Genomic DNA, 9,611 nt, shown 5'->3' with positions numbered 1-9,611 from the left:
GAGATCTACCGTGGCTCTACTCCCGGGGTGACCAGCAAGAACAGTATCATGATGCTCCTTGAAGAGTTTGTGACGTAACTCAGGAGGCACAAACAACTTCCCAGAAGGACAACGGGCAGGTGCCTCAGTCTGGGCAGCCTGGACCTCGGCCTCCAAATCAGAATACAGAGCAGAAACAACTACCCCCTCCGCCAAAATGGGACCCGGGTCCTCAGAGTTTCCTCCTCCCGGAAAACAGCGAGAGAGAGCATCAGCCTTCACATTTTTGATCCCAGGGCGGAATGTAACGACAAAATTGAATCTGGAGAAGAACAGAGACCATCTGGCCTGTCTCGGATTCATACGCTTGGCCGACTCCAAGTACGCCAGATTCTTATGGTCGGTAAAAACGGTGATAGGGTGCCTGGCCCCCTCCAACCAATGGCGCCATTCCTCGAAAGCCAACTTGATGGCCAACAACTCCCTATCTCCCACATCATAGTTTTTCTCTGCCGGGGAGATTTTTTTAGAGAAAAAGGCACAGGGTCGCCATTTGGCAGGAGAAGGGCCCTGGGACAAAACCGCACCCACACCCACCTCGGAAGCATCCACCTCAACAATAAAAGGTAAGGAAACATCGGGATGCACCAAGATGGGAGCAGACGCAAAACTCTCTTTAATCTTAGAAAAAGCTGCAAACGCCTCCTCCGACCAAGAGGAAAAATCCGCCCCCTTTTTTGTCATGTCAGTGAGGGGTTTGACAACAGAGGAATAATTCAAAATTTACTTTCTGTAATAGTTCGCAAAACCCAGAAAGCGCATCAAAGCCTTATGATTCTCAGGAAGCTCCCACTTAAGCACAGCACGGACCTTCTCCGGATCCATGCGAAAACCAGAAGCAGAGAGGAGAAAACCCAGAAATTGAATCTCCGATACCATAAAAACACATTTCTCCAGCTTGGCGTACAATTTATTTTCCCGCAGAATCCGCAGAACCTGAAAAAGATGATCCTGATGGGTCTGAACATCAGGGGAAAAAATCAAAATATCATCAAGATACACCAATACAAATTTCCCCATTAAATGGTAGAAAATACTGTTAACAAAATGCTGAAAGACGGCCGGAGCATTCATCAGGCCGAAAGGCATAACGAGATTCTCGAAATGCTCGTTAGGGGTATTAAAGGCCGTTTTCCATTCATCCCCCTCTCTGACCCTGACCAGGTTGTACGCGCCTCTCAAATCCAATTTGGAAAAAACCTTGGCCCCAACAATTTGGTTGAAGAGGTCCGGGATCAGAGGAAGGGGATAGGGATCGCGAATCGTGATACGGTTCAGCTCCCTAAAATCTATGCAAGGTCTCAGAGAGCCATCTTTTTTTTTAACAAAAAAAAAACCCAGCGGCAACCGGTGATTTTGAGGGACGAATATGCCCCTTATCGAGACTCTCAGAGATATAGGTTCGCATTGCGATTCTTTCCGGTTGTGAGAGATTGTAGAGGCGTGCTTTTGGCAGCTTGGCGCCGGGAATGAGGTTAATGGGACAGTCAAACTCCCAGTGAGGAGGTAGCTCCTGAACACCGCTCTCGGAAAACACGTCCGAGAAATCAGAGAGAAATGATGGCACAGTTTTAGTAGACACCTCTGCAAAAGTCGCTGTGAGACAATTCTCTCTACAAAACTCACTCCACTCATTTATTTGCCTTCCTTGCCAATCAATAGTGGGGTTATGTCTAGTGAGCCAGGGTAACCCCAAAACTAGAGGAGAAGGCAATCCGTTAAGGACAAAACAAGATATATCCTCCACATGAGTGTCACCTACAGCTAACCAGATATTAATTTTTGGATCCCCCATACTTTCAAACTCTGGATGTTTCCATGGTGTATATTTTGCAGGTGTCTTGCAAGGGGTGTGTCACTGAGAGTATTGATGGTACTAAGGTGTTTGGAGATTCGCCTTCTAAGCTCTTGTGTGGTTTTCCCCACATACATTTTTGGACAGCCACACTGAATGGCATAAATCACCCCCATCGATTTACAATTGATGTACTCTTTAATCCGATACTTTTTGTTATCGACTGGGTTTTGAAATTCTTTTTTCGGTATCATCCTCCCACAGAAATTACAGTCACCACATGGGTATGATCCCACCATATGGAGCCAGGTAGGTGTATCTTGTTTTTTGTCTTGCATAAAATGGCTATGCACTAATTTTTCTCTTAGATTTTGCCCTCTCCAATACGTGATGGCTGGTGTCGGGGTTAGGATGTCTTTTAGTTCATCGTCTGAGAGCAAAATGTGCCAGTGTCGTCCCAAGATGTTGCGTATTTTTTCGTACTGTCCATCATAGTTCCCTATACATCGTACCACTTCTCTATTTTGGCTTACACGTTGTTCGCCACTGTGAAGTAGAGTGGTTCTGTCACTCTTTTTAGCTCTGTTGTACTAGTGCTGTCCCAAGTGTGTACTAGTGCTGTCCCAAAGTATTAGAACGTCGTCTATGAAACGACCCCAGTATAATATATTTTTGGTAAATTGGTAATTCTCATCAGTGAATACAGTGCGTTCTTCCCACCACCCTAAAAATAAATTTGCAAAATTAGGGGCGCAAATCGTCCCCATAGCTGTCCCGGTGGTCTGTAAATAAAACTTCCCATCAAACAAAAAATAATTATGTGTTAACAGAAATTGTAATAGTGATAAAACAAATGTATTGTGCTCTTGATATTGTGTGCCTTTTGTGTTTAAATAATATCTGATTGCTTCTAGGCCTAAGTCATGCTGGATACTGGTGTAGAGAGCTTCTACATCCAGACTCGCTATCAATGTGGTATGGTTAACTTGGATATCCTGGAGCTTCATCAGCGTATCTTTGGTATCTTTGAGGTAAGAGGACAGACTGGGTACAAATGGGGATATCATCTGGTCCACATAGCCACTGATCCCTTCACATAGATTTTGATTACCCGACACTATGGGCCTGCCTGGTATTGGGTCACGTTTTTTATGCACTTTTGGGATAGCATAAAACGTGGCTATCGTAGGATGGGGATTATAGAGTACTTTCATCTCTTCTTTAGTAATAAGATCTTTCAATTTTGCTTGGTCCAAAATGGCTTTTAGTTCTTTTTTATATTTCTCCGTAGGATTTTCTTTCAATGGTTGATATGTATTGTTATCCTCTAGGAGAGCCATCACCATACGTACATAGTCGTCTTTTTTAAGGAGCACTATGTTGCCACCCTTATCTGAGGGTTTGATCTCTATATCCTTATTTTCCATCAGATTATCTTAAGCCACTTTTTCTTGAGGGTTTAAATTGGATCCTAATCGTGATTTTTTGGTCTTTATTTCCTGAAGGTCTTTAGTGACTAGATCTACAAAGGACTCAATTTTACCGTATTTCGTGAATGGTGGGGTATATTTGGATTGCGGGGTTAGAGTACTATGTGGTGCTCTCATTGGCACTATTTCTCCCCTATGTTCTCTTTCCAAATCCTCTAAAATTTGTATTGCTTGTGTTTCTTTTGTATTAAATTTGGTTGGGTCTTTCTCCAAATTTTTATGTTCTTTATGTAAAGCTAGCTTCCTAGCAAACAGATTAATATCTTTCACCCAACTAAAACAGTCGAAATAGGGTAAAGGTGTAAAAGATAGGCCCTTACTAAGTACATTTTAATGTTCAGGTGTTAGTGTCAGGTCCGTAAGGTTGATGATTTGCATTCCTTTATTGGGTGATCCAGTGGCTCTGTCGATATCCCCATTTGTCTCGATCCCTGAGTTGTACCCCAGGTACTAAAAAATGAGGCATGAATGTTTGTGTTGTATTCCCTGCTTGGGTAGTGGTTACTGCTGGGACTCCTCCTGATGCTTGAGGTAACAATAAACAGGATGACGGCTGTCCTGTAGATGACTGTCCTTCTCCTCCACTGGTTACTCCACTTGTGTTTGTTGGCACCGGGTTGGGACATCTCAAGATATTTTGAGAGTTACCTTGATGTCTCGCTTGATTGTAATTAGATCTATTATTACCTCTGCGTTTGTATCTAGGTCTATAGCCTGTTCTATATGCAGGGGTGTTACCCTCAGATTCTGAGATATCTGATTCTGATATGTCGGTATATTCGTTGCGGTTATAATTTCCGCGATAATTTGTTTGACTATTTTTTGTTATATAGATTTTTCCTGTTTCAAAATCTTTTTTGTCCCTATTATATTTACGGTGCTTCCTTTCTTTTACTTCGCTTTGTAGATATTCAATATTCTGCTGGAGTTTTATTTCTAGGTTTGTAAACTCAGTCTGGGTACGAAATACCTGAATATCATTAATTTCTTTCTCAAGCTGTGACGCGGTTTTGCTCAGTATCTTTTTTTCATACTCTAACAGGTATGCCTGCATCCGCAGGGAGCTCTCTGTTAGCAGGGCTTCCCAGCCTTTCTGGAATTCAGGATCGTCTTCATGGGAATTTGGTCTTATATTGATCCTGATACCTCTGTACACGATATTTTGTTGCAGGTAGGTCTCCAGGCTTGTTACTTCCCATATAGATCTTATATATTGTTTATACATTTTATTTAATTCCTTAAAAGCAAAGTTGATATCTAAAGCGTTCACTGGAAGATCTTGTGTGGAGAACACTCTGCTGGCTTCAGATAAAAATACTGAAGTGGTGGGTTGGTTAGATAGGAAACTAGCCATGCTCCTAAACTCACCTTATTTTTACTTATTGACGAGATTCTTATTAGATACGCTGATGAAGCTCCAGGATATCCAAGTTAACCATACCACATTGATAGCGAGTCTGGATGTAGAAGCTCTCTACACCAGTATCCAGCATGACTTAGGCCAAGAAGCAATCAGATATTATTTAAACACAAAAGGCACACAATATCAAGAGCACAATACATTTGTTTTATCACTATTACAATTTCTGTTAACACATAATTATTTTTTGTTTGATGGGAAGTTTTATTTACAGACCACCGGGACAGCTATGGGGACGATTTGCGCCCCTAATTTTGCAAATTTATTTTTAGGGTGGTGGGAAGAACGCACTGTATTCACTGATGAGAATTACCAATTTACCAAAAATATATTATACTGGGGTCGTTTCATAGACGACGTTCTAATACTTTGGGACAGCACTAGTACACACTTCCTTGAATTCGTCAAGGAATTGAATGACAATCTTCTAGGCCTTAAGTTTACCGCAGAAATAGATAAAAGAACCATTAACTTTTTAGATCTTACGATCACATTAGAAAACGATGGTAGCGTCAACACCACCATATATAGGAAGCCAACTTCTACAAACAGTCTTTTGCACTGGCAAAGCCACCATCCCACGTCCCTTAAAAAGGGCATTCCAATAGGGCAATATATTCGAGCAAAACGAAATTGCTCTACTGTGGAGAGCTTTGAGGAAGAGTGTAAGCTCCTATATAATAGATTCTTGGCAAGAGGATATCCTAAGAAAACTCTACACTATGCGTACAACAGAGCTAAAAAGAGTGACAGAACCACTCTACTTCACAGTGGCGAACAACGTGTAAGCCAAAATAGAGAAGTGGTACGATGTATAGGGAACTATGATGGACAGTACGAAAAAATACGCAACATCTTGGGACGACACTGGCACATTTTGCTCTTAGACGATGAACTAAAAGACATCCTAACCCCGACACCAGCCATCACGTATTGGAGAGGGCAAAATCTAAGAGAAAAATTAGTGCATAGCCATTTTATGCAAGACAAAAAACAAGATACACCTACCTGGCTCCATATGGTGGGATCATACCCATGTGGTGACTGTAATTTCTGTGGGAGGATGATACCGAAAAAAGAATTTCAAAACCCAGTCGATAACAAAAAGTATCGGATTAAAGAGTACATCAATTGTAAATCGATGGGGGTGATTTATGCCATTCAGTGTGGCTGTCCAAAAATGTATGTGGGGAAAACCACACAAGAGCTTAGAAGGCGAATCTCCAAACACCTTAGTACCATCAATACTCTCAGTGACACACCCCTTGCAAGACACGTGCAAAATATACACCATGGAAACATCCAGAGTTTGAAAGTATGGGGGATCCAAAAATTAAAATTAGGCCCATGGATGGGTAATTTGGATAAACGACTACAACAGGAGGAAGCTCGGTGGATATACCGCCTACATAGTCAAACCCCGCACGGTCTAAATGAGGGTTTCACGTACGTATCGTACTTATGAAAGAGATCCTAAATAACAATTGTAATAAGTAATATTGTAAAAACCGGATGATTATAGAACTTCATTAAATAGACAGGGGTAGTAGGGAAGTAGGCACCACATATCTAGTGTATCACATGACTGTATGATACATCTCTTTGGAATAAATTACATCCTATGAGAGAGATCCCCACAAATAGTACTAAAAATGCAAGTAAATATAGGGATCTATTCATGTTTAAAAACAAAATAAAAAAAATAAAACACATATTAATAAATATATATATAAAAAAAAGAAAAAATAGTATATACATACCTGGTGAGAGCTGTACTGGATGGAGAGCTGTGGGGGATGGAAAACGGTAGTAGACTGGTACCTATAATAAATACAATAAAAGGTGATTCAGTATAGGATTAGCAAGCACCATCACTAATAGTGGCACATATCTAATAGTTGCACTAGTTTGAATATGGAAGACTAATAGGAGACTCATTACAAGTCCCCTTTTCACCAAATTAATAATAAATAATAAAAATAAATAAAAAATAAAAATAAATAATAACAAAAATAAAAATAAAAATAAGTAATAAAAAATAAAAATAAATAAATAATTTAAACAATTGTTGGATCATTCCACCACACTGCGGGGAATAAATTAGGGACTAGTAGGCGTATATCCTGCACCCCCGCTCAGGATTTAGAAGTACAATAAGTATTATACACTATACACACTATAAGATCGGTGAGTTTAGATACAATAGCACATAGGAAACTGTATTCTATAAGCTAATCAGCTACTATCGGAACAATGGATCAAAGGGAATACATTGCTAATATTAGCATAAGTGGACCATCTAATAATCCCACATGAAAGTACAGCAAATAGCAAACCCAACTGTAAACTACGCATAAATTTACAAAATGATATATCATAAATTTATTATGAAAATCTTACAGATGGGAAAGTGAAACACAGGTGTTAAAGGTAAGATAAGAATAGGTATCCCCCCCCTTTTTATCATGCAGATATATAGGTAATAAAAAACATGGGGAATATTACATAGCATTTACCTAGGTCCAACAAATGACTATATGCAAGACCAGCAATCTATCCTCATGTAAGGCACCTAATATTAGAAGTAGGGAGGTTAGTCCAGAAATAAGAAGGTCTAACAGCATAGCAGTATGTACAATCCATATATGGAATGAGTAATCAGTAAGTAGACTGTACTCAAGCGATGAAAACCAGACCTATTAGAACTATTTAGGACGTAAAACTAAGTGTCTGAGCACGCTCAGTGAATAGTTGGTATCTATGATCGGCACTAAGTCTGGGCGCATGCGCACTAAGATCCGAAAGTTAGACGGACGAATCATCAAGTCCCTGAGTATATTGAAAGAACATATGGTAAGTATTACCAGCGCCAAGTCCAGACGCAGGCGCGCTTCACTAAGAAATAAGAATGATAACATCATTAGAGTGCCTGGGCATGCGCGATGAGGGAGAACTCACGATCGCTACTAAGTCCATGCGCACGGACGGCCCGCGCAGCTGATTGCCGGTTTGAGGAAAAAGAGGTGGGAAGGTCTAATAAATGAACATCACACGTAACGCCAGTACCGATTGGCTGGAAGAATATGATGAGATGTAATAGAGATGTTTATTGGTTCATACAGTCATGACAAACGTTGGGAGGTTTTATAAGCCCAGTCCCGCCCCCAACACAAACACTGCCCATTCCCCTGAAGACGCCAAGGGAGCTTGGCGAAACATGTCGGGGGGCAGAGTGTGTTATATGTAATTTTAGGCAGTGAAGTGCCATGTCGAGCCATTGTGTATGATATGTATGTCAGTACTTAGTGCCCAGGGAGGACGCTCTTAGATAAAGGAGCGCACTGTGGAACTAACAGTGCGCGATATAAATAACTGTGACCACTGGTAAATACAGACCACAGATATCACCGGAGAAAAGAGCTCTATTGCCCCCTAGTGGCCTATCAGTATAATTATACAAGAGAATAGTGCAATAAGACAGGCACCACTGATAATTTTAATGTGTGAGTTCTAGTTATAATTTTATGGGTACTTAATAAACGTTAAATTTTAATACTGCTAACCCAGAGCACGTGTCAACCTAGAGACAACTAGTGGTCCCTGACCAATTGAAAATTTAACATTGAAAGATATCACACAAGTGAAGATACTCAAGCGAGAGATACAGCTCAAATGAAAAGTATAATCCGCACCCTACAAAGGAGGAGGGGTGATTTAAAGGCAGAGAAATCAAACACAGGAGGGACAGCTGGGAGGAAGGAAACAGAAAGTAAAGACCTCAACACAGGGGCAGAGAAACAGAGCAGAGAGAACTCCTCCAAGCTCTAGTAGTGACATCATCACAGGGGTGGAGAAACAGAGCTGTGAGAACGTCTCAAAGCTCTGGTAGTGACAGAATGAGGTTGAAACGTCTCACATTTTGGTGAATAAATCAGAATTGCTTGAAGACCTGGGAGTGCTGTGGTATTTTCTACGTTTGTGCTGGTGTAATTAAAAGCCATCCCATTCACTTCTATGAGACTGCTCATTCCTATACACTTGGATGCGGCCTTCTCTTCAACCAGCTGATCGGCGGGAGTGCCAGGTGTCGGACCCCTGCCGATCTGATATTGATAGATCATCAATATTAACATCTTGGAAAACCCCTTTAAAAAATATTTTTTAATGTGTAAAAGTAGTAAAACATAAAATCGCTGTAATCGTACTGACCCAGAGAGTAATATCATATTATTTATGGAGAAAAATGACCACCACAAAATTTGTAACATAGAACTCCATGTGTGGTCTGACTAGAGATTTGTAAAGTGGCAGGACTATGTTCTCATCATGGGCATCTATGCCCCTTTTGATGCACCCATGATCTTATTGGCATTGGCAGAAGCTGCCTGACACTAGTTTCTACAGCTTAGTTTGCTGCTCACTAAAATTCCCAAGTCCTTTTCCATGTCAGTGTTACCCACTGTTTTACCATTTAGTATGTATGGGTGACTTGCATTATTCCTTCCCATGTGCATAACCTTACATTTGTCAGTGTTAAACCTCATCTGCCACTTCTCTGCCCAAGCCTCCAGTTTATCCAGATCCCTCTGTAGCAGTATACTGTCCTCTTCAGTGTTAATTACTTTACACAGTTTAGTGTCATCTGCGAAAATTTATATTTTACTGTGCAAGCCTTCTACATGATCATTAATAAATATATTGAAGAGAATAGGGCCCAATACTGACCCCTGAGGTACCCCACTAGTGGCGGTGACCCAATCTGAGTGTGTACCATTAAGAACCACCCTCTGTTTTCTATCACTGAGCCAGTTACTTACCCACATACAGACATTTTCCCCCAGTCCAAGCATTCTCATTTTATATACCA

The sequence above is a fragment of the Bufo bufo genome, chromosome 2, assembly GCF_905171765.1.
Source record: "Bufo bufo chromosome 2, aBufBuf1.1, whole genome shotgun sequence".
In the NCBI taxonomy this organism is placed as follows: Eukaryota; Metazoa; Chordata; class Amphibia; order Anura; family Bufonidae; genus Bufo; species Bufo bufo.
This window is presented reverse-complemented; position numbering follows the sequence as displayed.